General features: G+C 42.3%; 1 protein-coding gene across 2 annotated transcripts in view; it reads right to left on the bottom strand.

The window, feature by feature from the left end:
• The window catches only part of PLXNB2 (plexin B2), a 252,026-nt gene that overhangs the window by 223,157 nt on the left and 10,624 nt on the right, over nucleotides 1-18,245 (bottom strand). The gene's annotated exons all lie outside the window — the stretch shown is intronic.

The following is an 18,245-nucleotide window of genomic DNA, read 5'->3' as shown; positions in this document are numbered from 1 at the left end:
TTTTTTCAGCCAAGGGCATAATTCTGGCAGGTTCACATAGCTTTTGCTCACAAGCCCCGAGTACACAGATCCTTCAAGCCAATTGGGACACAGCTAACAGATGCTCAGAGACGATTTATGGGTGATTTTTATAAGGGCTAGGCTCTCTTTGGCTGCTAGACAGGATTCCTCACAGAGGTGAGCCAGGAAAAACTAATACCTGAGTAGAAGCTCCTTAGCAAGGCAATTACAACGCAGCTAATGCCCATGACTTTTCCAGGGCTATGATAAACCCATCTCCAATGCAGGAAAAAATGAGGTTACTGGAGAGGAACTCAGGCACAGGCACTGAAAATCTCATTCAGAGTACAAGGACCTTCAGCCTCGATCCCTCTCCAGCTCCATTACAGCACAACCATTTCCACTGATCTTTTGACTCATCCTGCACGAGAAGACTCGTTGTATTCATAAATACAGCCCAATCTTACTCACTGTGTTTTGGACTAGAACAAAATTAGAGCTATTTAGCTACAGAAGTGTGTACAAGGTGGGCAAGGGACTCCTAGCTCAGCACTGCTGTCACTCTGTGGGAAAATGTCCACCGCTCTCCTCCAGCCCGGTTGGGCTCTGTCTGTACTTATGGCAGATGGAGCTATGCCTTCACTTCTGTCACCAAGGAGCTGAAGTAAAAGTCTCACCAGCTTCCATGGAGTTCCTTGAACTCTGTTTTACCAGCTTTTAGAAAGAGGGCAGCAACTTAGGGGAGGGGTGGAAAATGCAGAAGCACCTGGGGGAAGGATGCTGCTGCACCTTGCCAATCCTCTGGCAGTGGGAAAGCTGGTTTGGGGAGCTGCCTGCTTCCCACTGCTGCCACCCCTATGCCTCCCTGCCTGCACAGGAGAGCTACCACACCTTTCCCCTGTGCTAATTCAGCTGCTTACCTAACCACAGGCAAGCTGGGTACATGTTCACACATAGAGTTTAAAAATAAAACCTCCGAAAGAGCACTGTGTTCTTTAAAAAAACCCAAACAAATCACCCCCAAATCAAAACATCTCACAGGTCTGGCACAAAGCACAGCCCTTCCAGAAGCTGAATCAGCTGTGGAGGAAGCAGTATCCACCAGCTGCAGAGAAAGAGAAAGAAGCACAAGGAACCGGGTGCAGGATGGAAACCACCGAACTCCACCCTGCCCATAAAGAAAGGGGAACTGCACTCGGCCTGAAAGATACTTGTGCAGACAAAGGATGTCTACAAACATATTAAAGTCTCTTGGAGGTAGCCCAACCAGCATGACACATGTTTCAACATAATGCAGATGCACTGCCAGCAGCAAGCCTTTATCACAGGGTGCATGCAGTCCCGCAGTACCTGAGCCACGCGGGCACCTGGGTGTGCAGGCTGCAAAGCCACCTGGGCCCTGGACATACTGATGATCTCAGTCCACTGGTGGCAAATAAGGCATATTTTTATTTACCTTTCATTTTTAAGCACTTAGATTTAAATTGCTCTTCCTTCTCAAGATAATACCAGAAACAGGGAGATTAATATTCTCTTAAGAAAGCACTTACATTGCCTCAGTCATTTGACTCCAGAAGCTGAGGATTTAAGCTGGTGATAAACTATTTTCAAGACTAGTGATAAAATTGTAAAAATTAGCATTAGCCTACAAGACAAACACACATCTCCTTCTGCAATCTCCCCTCCCCACCTGCCAGGCAAAATCTCTTGTAAACACTGCCACATCTCCCTGTGTCTCTGCATTTTGCTCACACAAGCTTCCTTCAGCTCCCCGCAGGAGCCAGTCAAGGGACTTGTTAATCCCACCTCCCTGCTGCTCAGACCCTGACACTAGAAAACTTACACCCATCACTGGTGCAAAGTCCAAGCCAGTGACTAGCAGTGCACTGCAGAGGCCAGTTCTGGGTCCAGCCCTGTTCAACATCATCAGGAGTCATCTGGATGCCAGGGCAGTGTACCCACAGCACGCTTGCAGATGACACACAAACAAGAGGAGTGGTGGATACACCAGAGTCGTGCTGCCATACAGAGGGACCCTGACTGACTCAAGAAATGGACCAAAAGGAACCTCATGAACAATGAGAAGTGCGAAGTCCTGCACCATTTGGGAACAGCACCAGACATCAGAATATGCTGAGGGCCATCCAGCTGGAAAGCAGTCTGGCAGAAAAGCAGCTGGGGGTCCTGGCATATACCAGATTCAGCATGAATGAGAGACATGCAAAGAAGGCCTATGGCATGGTGGGATGCATTGTTTAGTGTGTTATCAGTAGATTGAGGAGGTGAGGCCACATCTGGAGTACTATGTCCAGTTCTGGGCTGAGTACAAGAGAGACATCAACATACTGGAGACAGTTCAACCAAGGGCCACAAATACAGCTGAGGGACTGGAGCACCTCTCCAGTGAAGAAAACCTGACAGCAATGACTGTTCAGTCTTGAGGACAGAAAGCTTGCGGGGGATGTTGCCAATATATATAAATAGCTGAAGGGAAAGTGCAAAGAGAGTGGAGCCTGCTGCTTTACAGTAGTGCCAGGACAAGTAGGACCAGAGGCAAAGTGCACAAACTGAAACACAGGAGCTTTCTTCTGAACATCAGGAGACACTTTTTCACTGTTTCAATGACCAAATACTGGCCCTGGTTGCCCAGATGTAGAGCCTCCATTCTTGGTGATGTTCAGAGAGGCTAACTTTAGGAGGAGCTACTTAAGTAGGAATGGTGGACCAGATGACCTCCAGGGAACCCTTCCAAATCTCAACCATTTTGTGATAATGTGATCTCAGGAAATAAAGGCCACACCAATCTGTCCCCAGAGGTTACCATTAGTAGTCGTTGGTATGAGCCAATACCTAAACTAGGGTACCCACACACAATTAGACCTCTTCTTGAAGGTGGAAATTCAGCAGTGCCCTGCAATAGTTGTGTAGGAGAGAGCAAGCCCCACATGGCTAGGGCAGTGGCTCTCAGACTGTGCTCAGATACTGGGTGCCATGGGAAATGACATCCAGTTGATGGCAAAACAATAAGCAGTCTGCCACAGCAATGTCTGGAGAGCATCACTCATCAACTGCTAATCCATGCAGCAGCACAGCAGAGAAGTGAGAGAGGTTAAGAGGTAACAATATGTGCTGGTTCAAAAAGCTTGGAGGCTGATGGGATAGGAAGGTGAAAGATGAAAGAAGGGTCCGTACCTTCTTCAGCAGAGTAGCAAATGTCGAGGGTTAAAAAAACTACCAGCACAACACACCTTATACTTCAGTTTCCTGAAACCCAACCTTTTTGGCACCTCTGAGGAGCTATTTTATTTAGAAGAGTTTTAAAGGCCATAAGTAACTGTAAGTTCCATAATACTGGAAATCTGAACAACAGAGAAGTCCTCACTCAGCATTCACCCCTATGTATCCATTCCTATGAAAGAAAAGGTTAAATATAGTTCAATTCAAAGACATCCTTTTACCAAATCTGCAGAAAAGCACCAGTGCTTTGCTAGTTTGACCAAAGCCTATGTGCAGTCTAAATTGAACATGGATTAAATAGTCCTATGGACACTAGCAGGGGGAAGGCCGGGGGCAACTGGAACATATGAAAATATCTCTTATAGACTACTGAATCAGCTTTCAAACACGTCCCAAAACCATGCAGTGCCTGACAGAGCATCTTGGAATTAATCATTATTAGAGGTCCTTGGAGATCTTTCCTCATCGGAAACTGAGCTGAATCCCGGCCTCCAGCCAGCTCTACCCTGTGACCACCTTCCTGGGGCCAAAGGCATCAGCACTAAATGCTGAACCTGGTCCACCAGAACAAGGAGCTTTGCCTGTGTTGAAGAAAGATCTGTTCAGTCAGATCAATCACACGCCTCACATCATGCCACTGCTACCCATTTTTCTCCACCATCTTCTCATTTGCGGCTTGTCTGCGCCTAAAGGCAGAACAATCATCTGCCCTGAGCAGAAAAGAAAGATGTGAAAGCTATAAACTTCCTAAACATCCCTCCTGCCAACACCTGTCATTCGTTTCTACATTTCCTATTTGCTCTGTTTTCATTTAAGGTATTATATGACTCAGATGAGGCCTCAACAACTTCAAAAGAATTCCTGTGTCTGACTGCCTCAGCTTTATTAAAAGTAACTGAGCCATTGATCATCATCATCAGATGTAGTCTCAGGAGAAACGATATGATTTGTAAACAAATAATCCTGTGAACACAAACACTCCACCAGCTGCAAATAACAGGGAAACAAATACGTGGTGAGGAGGTGAGAAGCCCTCCCAGCACACCAACAGACCATCTTAGGGATAACAAAGAGAGTTGCACCTTTACAAGCAGCCCAGCTAACAAGAACATGCTCTTCCAAAGGCAGGGTGAGGGGGAGAAGCAATTTGCTTTTGCTGTTTTCAAGTACCTAAAAGCAATTTCATGCTGCTGGCTTAGGATGCGAGCAAGCAAGACTGCTCATCCCTAATAAAACCAATTCCCTACATTCAGAGGGTGTTTTTTTAGCTAGCTGTTTCCATACACACCCTCACATGCTGCATTTCATGGCTGACCAAAGAGTGAAGTCTGGAGAAGGGAATGCATGACTGCATGACAACACCTGTGAAAAATGAAACTATTTTCCTTCCCTTAGCTCCAGTTAGCTACAAACAGGATCAGCCTGTCTGGGATATGAAACTTGTGTCTACAGAAACAAATTAATGAAGATCAGCACCATGGATTAGAGCATATAAAGAATGAAAGATGTGATATAGAAGTCCACTGACACATCTGCCAGTCACTCATTCTTCAAGAGTAGTGGACCAAATACCCATAAAAATGGACTTTTTAAAATAAACGCCTTTCATATGAAAGGTCAGTGTTTCATATTGCAAAACATAATGGACAACTGGCAAACATTTAACTTCAATACACTGCAGGTTCAAAAGCTGCTGCTGCTGGAATGGAGCAGCTATTGCGCAATTCCATTTTTTGGAAGGAAAAGGATGCCAAAATCTGCACCAGATGCCCTGCATTCCCCAAGAAAGAGTATGCTTAGCATATTCAGTTTAATACCACACTATTCATATGGAAGCCATCAAGAATCCACAGAAGTTTGTCAAACAGAAAGTAGGTATATAACCAAAATAGCCACAGCAGAGCAGACACAGACAAGGTCCTTTTGGTCTGCAGCCAAAACCATAAGTACCCGGAAATAATGACTTGGTAAGACAGTGTCCTTGAATCAGCTGAGGCAAGTTCCCATCTTTCCAGAAAACCACCTGTTAAAATCTTCTTTGAAGAAATCATTGTGCATGAAGGAAAAAAAAAAAGAAACAACCTCATATTATCTTCACTGCTGGGCAAATACATCATGAAATCTAAAGCATGTCAACTAGCCACCAAAAAGCCCAGCTGAGCTGATGTCTTGAAGTGAAATTCAGCTTGCTTCAGTTCATGCAGAGTACACCTGTCAGCAGCTCACTTGCTTTGGGGGCTAAGGGTGTTCATCAGTGTGTAAAGGTGCTGAGGGAAAGAAACAGCAGCACTGCCATGTGGTTCTTCAAAAGAAATGCTGTAGCAGTTGGCAAATTCAGGCCTCGTCTAAACTCAAACAGCTTCTCTAGGCAGTCTAGAATTTCCTTTGAAGTATATCTCTACGAGCACATATGGTCCTGGAGCACATCCACACACATTCACCAGAAGGGAATGAAGAGTGGGTGGAATACATAAGACTATCCCTAGGAAAGGGAGAAGGAAGAGAGAGAATAAAAATTCTGGTATAAACAAACAGCTGCTATTTCTAGCCCTCCTGGTACCCCCTCCTCCAGCCCAATGCCACTCTGCAAGATGCCTTGTTCAACTTAAGGGACAAATAGAAAATTAAAAGTGCAAGACCATGCACTTTTACAGCCCAGTTATAACCACTTACAAACATACTGTAAATCTATTCACTGCTTAACACACCAGGTACATCCAGCAAATACATTTGCTCAGTGTGTACTCAATGTTGCTTGATATTCTCCTTGTATCTTGAGTGTGCACATTCAAGCAATAAAAAATTAAATAAACCAAGTCTGGATTAGAGTCAGTCCACAATAGCAGGGAAAAAAGAGTAATTATTGACAGTGGCTTGGTTGAGCTTACAAAAGCTTAATGGAAAAAGATTTTTCCATAATTGCCATCTCTAACCTTTTATCCAAGCCCAGTGGGTACATTACCTAAGTCAGCAGGAAGTTTAGCCACTCCACATGAAATTAATAACATTTATGGGCTGACCCATAACCCATAGCTTTTAAAAGAAGAGCTATGAAGAAGTTTCTGTCCTTCTATCAAGGAACAGTGCATACCACACTTAGTGGCTTAAAACAAAACAAAACAACCCCCTCACTCCTCCAGGCAGCTTTAGTCCCTGAAGACTGAGCCTCCCTCTTTCGCATACTCAAGAGGAAATTAACCTTACATACTAATTAGAGAAACAAAAACAAGCATCTCAAGAGCAGTGCATTCCATCTGCTGACCTATCAGTATCTTGTGGGGCAGCAGCTTCCACATCATCAGGGTAGCCCTCTTCCCTCACCCAAATGCCCTAAGAAGTGCTCCATGACCCAGAACAGGAGCTTCCCTGCTGGCATCGGCACACCTACCCCTGTGCTTGCAGACCCATTTCTCTGTCCATCCATTCACCCACCGAAGAACAAATCTTGCTGATGTTGAAAGGATGTGTTTCAAGTTTGGATGCCTATAAAATGGACCTGCATGCCAACTGAGAGCTTTCAGCCTGGCTTTGTATTCATGTATGCAGAGAACAAGATAAACTAGTTTAACTAATGCTAACCCAGTTCTTTCAATTTTACAGTGTAAAGAATAAAAACAGATATAATGAGAAGTTAAAATATATTCCTGAAGAGATATAGTTCATCTGTTTTGAAGTGGCAAGCATGAAATATTTGAGTATCTGTGCTAAAATTCTAGGTGATGACCGAACAGAGCAAAACCAGGTCAGCAACCTGACTTAACAAAATTGTGTTGAAAACCATTAACAGGAATATGGCACACATGCTCTATAAGATGGTATTTTTCAGTGTCATAGACTAAGAAGAGAACAAGAAAAGTCAAGGGAGGATAAACAAGGCTGGCTGGAAATTGATTGCCACCTCTGAAATTTTAGTGGAACAGTTGGAGCAAGAAGCTGACTGCAGCTGAACTGAAAAATCACTATCTGTAGCTAGATTACTCATCTACTGTTAAACCAAATTAAAGTGTTCTTCCCACAGGCAAGGCTGAAGATTTCAGAAAAGCCATCATTTATAACTCAGGAAAAGTTTAGAGGAAAGCTCTGCTAAACCAAAATGAATTTTGTACTTAATGGGTAGGAAAACAAAGGACAGATGGAACTTCATGTTTCTTGGTACAACAGTAAATACTACACAGCACCCAGGATGTGACTGAGCCAAGAAGCTGATGAGCTGCGTTAAAGAAGAGTTCACCTTACTCGTCCCAGCCTTCCTTGCTCTGCAAATCACTCTTTCACACGGTAATGGAAGCAGAATTAAAAAGTAAATTTTGAGCAAACTAGGCCTCCCTTGCAACCAACAGTACGAAGCACTATCACTACAGTTCGAGTAGGTGATCCTCCTTAACCTATTTCATAATTAGGTAGCAAACTCATTTACAGGAAGTGCAAAGAGCGAGCATGCAAGGCACAAGAAAAGCACCACAGTATTTCTGTCCAATTTGTTTTGCAGGAGTGATCATGCCTTGGATGGAAGCCTATTTTTAAAACAATTTATTTTTCATGTCTGGACAAGGCAATATAACAACTTCACAATTTAATCTCTTTGCTAATAGACTTAGGTGGTATAGCTGAAATACTCAAGCTTAACAATAAGGCTAAAATACCCAGAATACTTAAAGCCAAGAAATGTGTTTGCTGGCTTCAGTTCAGGACAAGTAGAAGCAATCAGCTAAGGCACTGCAGACTGGGGAACCACAGCAACACTTGCCAAGAGGTTACACTGGACTCTGCACAACTGCCTACAGAAGAACTGCTCTGAGCAAAGCACAAAAAACATCTACAAAAGGTCTCTAAATGCCAGGGAAGCTCCTCCAAAGGACCAGGAAGCACCTGGGCACCCCGACAGCTCGCCTGGGCTCCTTGGGCCAGCACTACCCTAAAATTACAGGGACGCTGGGCCAAGCCCGCTCCCCCCCAGTCATTTGCCTGTCACGTTTTCCCTGCGGTCGTTTCGTTCTGCTTTCAAGCTGCAGTTCAGTGAACAGGCTGCAATTTACCTCTTCACCCTCACCCTCAAAATTGTTTGGATAAACAGGCTCTCCTTTGTTCCAGACTGCTACTACATTTACACATTGTATTGTAAATCAGCCGGTACAAAGCAAGGCAGGCCCTTGAATGAAGACACTAGCTGTTCTGTTCACATCAAAATTAAACAAGTAAGAGGCACAGAACCCCATTTATAACCCTAGTCTGGAAACAATTGGGTTTTTAAAGGTGAGAGGTTTTAAAAAAACTTACTAAACAAACCTGTCCAGCTACAGTCAGCTCACAAGCAAGTTCAAGGCTGTATAAGTTGACAAAATTGTTATTTCTTAAGAGAACTCTAAGCAGTTTAAAAGCTTGCTTTCTTGCTGTTTTAAGGACCCAGGAATTATTGGCAAGTGATTTAGCTTTTACTGAGTACATAACTAGGGAGAAATTAGTCACAAAGGAAAGGAATGAACTGTTCACCATGTCTGTTAAAGACAATAGGCCTAAATAGCATCCAAGAGTTGCAGGATAAACATCAGGAAAAACTTCACAGTATTAATAGCTGAGCAGAGGAATGACAGTTCAGCTACCAAGTCTTTTCCTTTAGAGAAGGAGGTTCAATGAATGACTTAACTACAGCTGATTCTCTGCCTTATGACAGAGCATATGGCTTCTTCAAATCCCCCCTCAAACCTATTTTCCATTATTTTAAATGTTCTTTTAAATAAACAGTTTGCTGAGATGTCTCCCATGGGTTGATATTACAGAAGAGTCCCCAAGAAAAGAGATTAAAACGAACTATTATTTGATAGCTGCCCAGGTTTCCAAGGAAGCTATCAGCTCAGTCCCAAAACTCCGTATTCAGAATTAATAATAATAAAAAAAAAATTTAAAAACCCCAAAACAACTGGCTGATCCAAGGGCCAAGAATAAATTACATTTGATGTTGTCTGCAGTCCAGAATTGAGGCCCTCTGATGGGATCCTACGGATAAACTTCAGCTGGACCTAAGCAGGATATCATTCGCTGCTGCAGACAGCCCTGCATCCTTCATAAACATCAAGCTTAAAAAAGTAAATCTCAAGTCTGAAACATAAGCTTGAGCGCCAACAATATTTTTATTCCTTTAATTACTTTAAGGGAGAGAAACATGATAGGTTTGGGTTTAAAAACTTTTTTGCCCTGATTACAAGATGTATGTTACAATAAGAAGTGTTCTACAATTCTTTTTGGTAGATCTACCATTAATAGTACAACAAACCTCTACCCTCCAGCAGTTTCAGGTCAAAACCAAAACAAATTCAGAAGACAGAGGGCATACCTTCATTTGACATTTTAGAAGCCAAGGCATCACTGTCTGTGTTGTAGTTCTGACATGATGCCATGGCCAAAAAGCACTTGCCAAGCAAGGTGAAGGGAAGTTCAACCTCTTCTTTGCCACCAGCCCAGCAACACTGCCCAAGCACAACAGCCATTACTGAGATCACTACACAACCTGCTGCCCTTGGCCACAAAAAATAAAAACATATGATATAGTTGTGAGCATGGCAACTGAGACTCTCATGTTTTGAGACTCTTGTGCTGCTGGCTCCCATTGCAGTGATTCCCATTGCAGTGTGCTCCTGCCCTGTCCTCTGTCAGGGAAGGAGGCAGTGTGGCACCACTGCAGCTGCTGGGAACACTGGGCACACCACAGCCAAACCCTTCTTCCAAGCAATGCAAGGCTGCCAGAGGAGCACACTGGGTTGACACAATGCCTCCCACAAGCTGAATTCAACCCCAGGTCCCAAACAACTCATGTCACCCTCTGTGCCCTGCCCCATGCTTCCAGTCCTGCTAAATGATCCACCTTTTATCCAACTTCTCTCCCTGACTAGCAGAATAATCATCACTGGAATGCTTCAGCTGCCACCAAGCTTCATTTGAAGCATGACCTTTTCATTCCTTTTACCTGAAAATGACACAAATCATGGAGGGAACACCTCATGGGACAATACAGTCACCTGAAGCAGGACCCTTTTCTGTCCTGAATCAACAAAGATGTGTGGAAATGGTGTTCCAGGCAGTGAAGAGAAGCCAACAATCCACAAGCATGCAAAGGTCTGCAGTTTGTGCCCTAAAGACAAATTACAGCCCACCTGTCCCAGCTGGAGTACAATAGAATTCAGAGTGATTTGTGCTCCACCTCCTCACCTCCCTTGGCCCTCTGTTTGCCCAAATAACTAAAGCAAATACATATAACCCATGTCCCTAACTCGTTGAAGTAATCTGCTCTTTTGTCACTACTGCAGCCCTTGTGAGGGCATAGATACCACACTTGGGAAGCCACAGGTTATCCAAAATCATCTCCTGGAAGTTGGCATGGCACAGGCTTTTCCTACAGTTTGGTCTGAGCCTGTATTGATGGGCTCCAAGAGCTCCATCAACAAGATTTACTTTCCTGCTTGGAGATATTGCTGCTGAAACATCTCTATAAACAAATACATTCACTTTAATGTTAAGCCTTCGCACTAAGTATTGAAGTGACACTACCAGATTAAAGGGACGGTTATTGTATTTTTTTAATACCCCATGTTAAACTCAGATTACCTATGAAAGGTAATCACCTATTACCTATGAAAAAGCTTTTAACATCTCTTCTTTGACTTGAGGTGTGTGACACTTGTATGTCGTCCATTTCTACCTCATTTTTTCTCCAGGTACACGACACTTACCAAGGCCCACCTGGCATTTTACTAAGCTCTGCTCCAAAGACAGCAGCGGAGGTTGGGGGAGCCTGCATGTCACCTGCATGCCACCCACACAACCGAGGGCAGGAACAACACACGCCCACAGTCTCCCCAGACACATGGTGAGGGAGCACTGTGAGGCAGATGTTGGGAACATGCTGCCAGTCCGATGGCAGCACCACCCAGCCTTCCACTGCTGGAGCAGCCCTCGATCACAGACACCAGCTGCTCTTCTGGCAGGCACCTGGGAATGGCTGCTCACTGCCAGCAGAGGATGGAAATAGATATTTAAATTTTATAACGATAAACAACTCACCCTGTCACTTCTCATTTTAATAATTTCTTACTCTTACAAGTAGGGGCAAGTTTGACCAGAAAACTACTAATAGGAATCATAGAATCACAGAATAACAGAATTGTTAGGGTTGGAAGGGACCTCTGCAGATCATCTAGTCCAATCCTTGCCAAGGCAGGGCCACCAGAAGCAGGTTACACATGAACACGTCCAGGTGGGTTTTGAATGCGTCCTGAGAGGGAGACTCCACAGCCTCCCTGTGCAGCCTATTCCAATGCTCTGCCACATTCTTCTTTCTCATATTGAGATGGAATTTCTTGTGTTTTAAGAAGACCATACTGAGTCCTGAACAAAGAAAAAAGTGCTCAAAAACTCTCAATGCTCGCTGTGGTGCACACAGACAGCAAGAAGCTATAAGAAGCTTTTTTGTCTTAACTGTCTTTGACTACAGGACAAGTAAAACAAAAGCAACATCATTTAGCAGAACACCCTCAAAATCAAAACAAACAAACACCTCCCAACATATATCCCTCCAAAGACACAAAAAAATATACTGGTTCCTTTTTTGTTTCTAAAGACAGGCAAGAAGAAATTGTAGCTGCCCCTGGAAGTGCTGCAAGTGGGAATTGCCAGAAGACAGGACAATAGAGACATGGCACCCTTGATGTCACTGTCTCAGCCCTGTGCCCAACAAGTTCCTTCAGCTACTCTGGGTCTTGGTTTCCACATCTGCAGACTGAGGATAATAACAGGTCTTTACATCACAGGGGTGTTACAAAGATCAATTAGTTAATGTCTGAAAAGCGCTTTGAAGATATAGCAGGTGGTGAGTATTATTATGCAAATAACATGATTTAAGAAAATCACAAGTGCTGGATTAATACTAATCCCTTTGATATTTAAAAGACACCCGTTTTTTTCATATTTTAAAGCAGTGAACGTTTATGCTATAGCTTTTCACGGCTGCTGCAAACAGAATTTTTAACCTTTTCTTTTCATAGAGCTCCATACATAAAACTCCTCTGCAGACATCTTCACAAAATCCAATCTCAACTCGAAGCTAGGAGTAGTAGAAGAAATTATGCATGTTGATGAGCTGGATAACTAGATTCTATGCAGGAATATTTCTCAGAGGATAGAATGTCACAGGCCTAGCTTATTGTAACAAACACTGCAGAGTCTTTCAGTTTTAGGGCTTTTTTGGGAAGCACACTAATTTCACGCATAGAGGCATTTGTAAAATAATATAGCTGCTACTTAATTATGCCATTTTATGTGGTGGAAAAAAGTGGAGGAAAAAAGGAAGCTATTGTTCATTCACTTCTTCCAAGGCTGCATATCTGATTTGTAAAAAAAAAAAAAAAAAAAAAAAAATTAATGTCTAATGACCTCATTTGGTGGTTTCACAGGAGATCAGGCATTACAATGTTTCTTCCAACTTCCACAAGCGGTTGCACAGCCACTTCTGCTTTAGGTGGGATACAGGGAGTGGAGTGGACAGCCACAAGCCAGCCCAGAAACACAGATTTCCTGAAAGCTTGTCACTTGCCATGAGAGAGAAACACAAGTCAAAAAGAGAGCCAAGGTGGGATCAGAGCAAAAAGCCTGAGGTGAGCAGCAACATCAGAAACCAAGGTGAGAGCACAGCCAAGACCTGGTGTCCCTCTGGTTTTCAGTGTTGCCCTTGCCAGACCTCACTGTGAAAGCAAGACATCCTGCCCCAGCGCTTGAAACCTCCCCATGCTTCCAGGACTTACACTGCCACGTTCCTTTTCAGTGAGGAAGTCTGTTTCTTGTCTCCTGCACTGTAAAATTTAGTGCAAACCAGCTGGTGCATTTTGTCTAGGAATCTGGAAAATATTGCTGTGATTAAAACCAGCTTAATATTAACCCTCTCTGGAATGCAGGCCTGAAATTGATATTAATGAAATAAGATCAGATATTAATATTCCGTACAGCTGGTTCCTCAAGCTGTGCTGTAATGTCAAATCAAATCTTTCCCCAAATCAACACACAAAATACAAATATAGGCTGGCAGGTAGCATGCACATGTGAGGAAGCAGAAGGAACACTTTAAAACTTTAGAAGCTAGTATGTTTGCAGCTATAGGCAGCCATGCTTCCCTTCCTGCTCCATCTCCCGCAGCAGCCATATTAATAGCTATTCAATACAGTAACAGAATGCTAGCTGTACATTTAGTTGCTGGGACTTTTTTAATCTCCAGGTCAATATTAAAAGCATTTGGATGCTCATTTGCACTCCAAGAACAGTGAAGCATTTGCAGTATTCCCTAGGAATGCTAGCTAAGGATTTCCTTCACATGTCTTTGTTCATGACTGACGTGGTAATACTTTATTTTTAACTGGACCCAGTAGTACAGATTCACAATTCAATTTCAAAATTTATTGCATAAATATGCATTCTGTACAACATCTGTGTGATCTCATTAGTTGAATTTATACAATTTACATACAAAATAGATCCAAAACACCACCTGAGGGTCACTCAGCAGAAGGAGACCCTGGAGGGTCTCTGAACAAAGTTGTTTGGACACATGATTTTTACTCCTGGATATGCAGGCCTGGGGAATATATCTGCAGTTCTGATCCTGGTCAAGTAAGTAACAGAACCATCTTTCACTTTGCTCTCCTGTAAAATGGCAGCTACCTCATTTCCTGAAAAAGATCTAATGATAGACCTCTCCAGTGAAGAACAACTCCCAAGTGGCAAGATGAGTCAGCATGATGTTTCCTCCATCTTCACAGAGTAGAAAGTCAATTTCTCTCTCAAGAGAAACCCTTTCTCTCTCAAGAGTGCCCTGCAGGTAGCTTGAGGTTTGGTGTACTCCATCTTCACACCTTCAGTTAATTCACCTTCTCTGAATATTTTGAGTTTCCCAACAGAAAGAAGAAAGCAAGCCACTTTACTTGAAGAAAGCAATCTGAATTTATTGTAATCTGCTATTCATTTTGAAGTACACAGGTTAATCTTATTTAAGTAGGCCATAGATACTTTTAGCTAAACTTAGAAACAAGAAAAATATTCCAGCATTCTCAAATTTTCACATGTGCAGCCTCACACCACAAAGATAAAACCTAACTTAGATGACGCCAAGTTTTTTTATCTTCTATTCAAACAGCCAAATAATATGAAGCTACTGCAAGGACTGCTCCCATTAGTCAACCTTCCCATCACTCAGCAGTCTGTTGCCAGTTTTCTCCAGATGAAAAGATGAAAACTATACTATCCCCGCTATACTTAACATGCACAGCCTGCAGAAGAAGTAAGGCTATTGTAACTGCAATGGAGATGTAGATGAAACCATGCCTTGTGTCTGTCCATGGAGCAGGAGGAAAGCCATTCAAACAGCCAGACAATGATAAAAAATAAAAAATATGGACCCTTATGTGGTTTGTTGATCTTTGCCCCAAGTAGAGCCAGGAAGGTACATTCCCTCCCATTGGCTACTGCTGCCTTTTCTTTCCCAGGAGATGGGCAGAGAATGGGAATAGGTATGGACTGAAGAGAAGGTTACTCTGATGATTTGTAGCTCATATACAAATCTTCTGAGTTGACAATCTCCTGGCTTTGGTATAATTTGCATCACATTTGTAATTGTATTACCTGGACAGCTTTAACCTCATTAAGGATTCACAGGTGAAAAGCAGATGCTGAATCAAATCTTATAAAGCAATGCCTGCTTTAAAGGGGCTACACTAAGCAGAAGCTAATTCAACAACTCTCTTTTTGGTTTGTGAAGAGGATATTCATGATTTAACTCAGGAAAAGGAATATATATTTCAACTGAGGGTAGGTTTATTTGAACTACAGAGCAAAAAAATTGTGTGGTTTGGGATGTTTGAGTTCATGCTGCATTAATGCACAGTTATTTAAAAAAGAAATTATTCCAGGAACACATCATCCTTACCTTGTGGCTAATATATACATAAATGACTTTTAAAAATTTACTCAAATTGTAATATTTCCTCTCCCTTCAGTAAATATTAGAGCTTAGCATTAAATCTATATTTTAAAAAATCTTCTTATATATTCTAGGGACTACAAGTATAGCCAAAGTAGGCCCTTGCAGCCAAATTCACTGCTCTGCTTTTGGCACAAGTACAAGTGAAATACTCCAGAAGACAGATATGTTACATTCTTTCAGGTGTTTTGAGTTAACATTTATAGAACTTAAGGAATTTCTATGAAATAAAAACCGATCTTCAGTGAATTTCATAACCTTCAGTTGAGAAACATGAAGGGAAAATTTCCATAAGACAGAGTATGCTTTCCTTTAAAAAACCTTTGATAGTAACTCTAAAATATATTGTATATATTGTATATAATACATTCAATTTTATATAATTTTTTAACAGAGATTCTGTTTCCGAAAAGGAATAGAGCATGCTCCATGCATAGAGCTACTTTTATAAAGTGGATAGAAATGTGTGAAGGAGTACCACTATGGATTATTATGATACTGCCCTTTGAGTCATGCCAAGGGAGTAAAATTGATAATGAAGGATCTTCTTTTGGGACTAGGAGGACTCCAGCTTCCTGCTTGTGCTGCCACATGCATGAGCATAAAACTGAAGTTGTGTTTGTGCTCATGGCCTCAGATTATAACTCGACTGTTGATCTGAATTCCTGCAGGCCTTGTACTCTCGGGACCTGCCCTATCTCATTTGGAGGAGATCATAATGTTTTTTCCCCTTTACAGCTTCACCATCACCTTGTAACTCAGCCTCACAGCTGATAACCTTAAGTCTAGTTTTCACATTTAACAAATTTTCCTACAGCACAATTAGTAAAGACTGTTCAATACCTAAGATGAAGCTAAATATATTAAGCATTAACCATTTATTTGTCAACTTTTTCAAAGTAAATTTTTTTAATAGTTGCCTAGACTTATCTCCTTTTAGTAAATACACCAGAATGGCATGTGCATATCCTGTTATAGGTATTGTTCCTTGTAACTGCTGCATACCCACCATTACAGCATCCGGACTTACAGTTTCCAAATCAAACCCATAAACATCATGGTGGCACTGGAAAATCTTTCTAAGCTCCCTGCAAAAGCCTACCAGAGGTAAGAATATTCCTTGTAATTAGGTAAAGTCTGCTCAAAGTTAGTTTTTTACATGTGAAGAAAATTCTCTGTATTTCTTTTAGCTCATCCTAGGTATTTTGGTTTTCTTTCTCTGCTGCAAGCAATAAAACACTTTTATGTTCAATATATGAATAGCAGAGATTTTTTAAAGCCTAGCATTTTACAAGGTTTTCCTAAAGCTTCCAAAATATGAATGATCTGTGCAATGGCTCCATACTTTAAAATGCAACTTGGGCATGCCAGTTCTCTCTCTCTACCTTTATTAGTTACTTAAAGGGCTAGGAACCATCCTGGGATGCCTTGCACTAGGAGGGAAAGTACATAACTGATTTCCTAACTGCTCTGCTGCTCTGTTTACTTTGCATACCTTGTGGGCAAAAGTTGGCAAGAAAGGGGTGGAAGCTGTTTGCTTTGAAATTATCACCCCATTTACAAGATTCAAGAGCAAAGTCTTTTAAACTGAGGTAAGAGGGAAAAGGAAGTGATTCTGTGCATGGTTAATGCAAGCAGTGCACTGGAGGTCATCAGCTGAGAAAGAAAACCAAAAGACACCAAAATCTTCCTCGTGAAATGCACATGGACGTGATATTTAGAGCACCCAGAGGGAATAAGAGCACTAGCTACATCTAGGTAAAAGGGTTGTATTTAGTTTAAAGCCATTTCATATTATTTTAAATGAAAGAACTGCTACACAGGAGCATGGCTGCTATTGAAAGTACAAGCTCAACACCCTAACATTTTTGCAAAAGCCTCTTCTTCCCTGACTAATAGGGCCACCCAGGATGGGACTGGCAGCAAGGGAAGAGAGCTACAGACACAGGCGGGGCTTGATAACACAAAGAATTTGGCAGCGAAATTACTTTAAGCAGGTCTTGGATCCCTTTGTTTTGTTTTGTTTTGGTTTTTTTTGATGGGGTGAGGTGTGGGGGTTGCCTTCCAGCTTCTCAGTCCAGCATTGAAAATAATCATGAGTTTGCATGACCACGCTGTGAAACACAGCAGAGAGGAAGGGAAACTTCTAAATACTTTTTTTTAAAGCCATATAACAACTACATAAAATATAGTCTAATGCTAGATCAGGTCTCTTGTCCAGTCCACAGCACAGCTCCACAAAATAGTCATGGTAGCACAACCAAGCAGGTACTGGCCAGTGATGGCAGGAACTACTTACAGCATAGCTGCCACTGAAGATTCCATATCATTGAATGATGGTCTGTGCCTGCTGCTAACCCACTTGGAACAAAAATGCTCCCTCCTGCCAAGTCATCTCATGGATACAGAGAGCACGATGTGAAAGTGCTTTGTAGGAGGCTTTGTTCAAGCCAGAAAATCTGGGGATGCAAGGTTTGCTTTTGCACAGGGGTTTTTGGGAAAGCAATGTGGGATAACTTAGAATTAGCAGGTCCCCATCCTTTCTGGTCAAGAAGGAATGCTGCAGAATCTACTTGCCCTACTTATACTTGACAAAAATACCACCAAATCGCACTTTTTATCAAAAGATTTCCCAAAATTCCCCAAAGTGAAGCAACAAAACAAAACCCAAAAAACAATAACAAAAGCAGCGCTCACCCACATCCCTCCCCTCCCACCCAACAAACAAAACACACCACAAAATCACAGAGATATTAAATTACTTGCTAAAGACAGCAACAAAACCACCATGCTGAAGTCCACAGTCAAAAAACCTACAGCACCCCACTGCATACAGTGGATTGCATAGATGGCAGTCTGGACACCAAACCTACACACAAAGCAGCCCAGACTTCTGGTATTCCAGTAAATATGCCAGTTTCATCTGACTGATGCCACTGAATTATTAACACGGTGTTGGAGCATCTCAGTTTGGGACAGAGACCTGTCTATC

This window comes from Sturnus vulgaris, chromosome 5 (genome assembly GCF_052056855.1).
Source record: "Sturnus vulgaris isolate bStuVul1 chromosome 5, bStuVul1.hap1, whole genome shotgun sequence".
Lineage (NCBI taxonomy): Eukaryota > Metazoa > Chordata > Aves > Passeriformes > Sturnidae > Sturnus > Sturnus vulgaris.
This window is presented reverse-complemented; position numbering and strand designations above follow the sequence as displayed.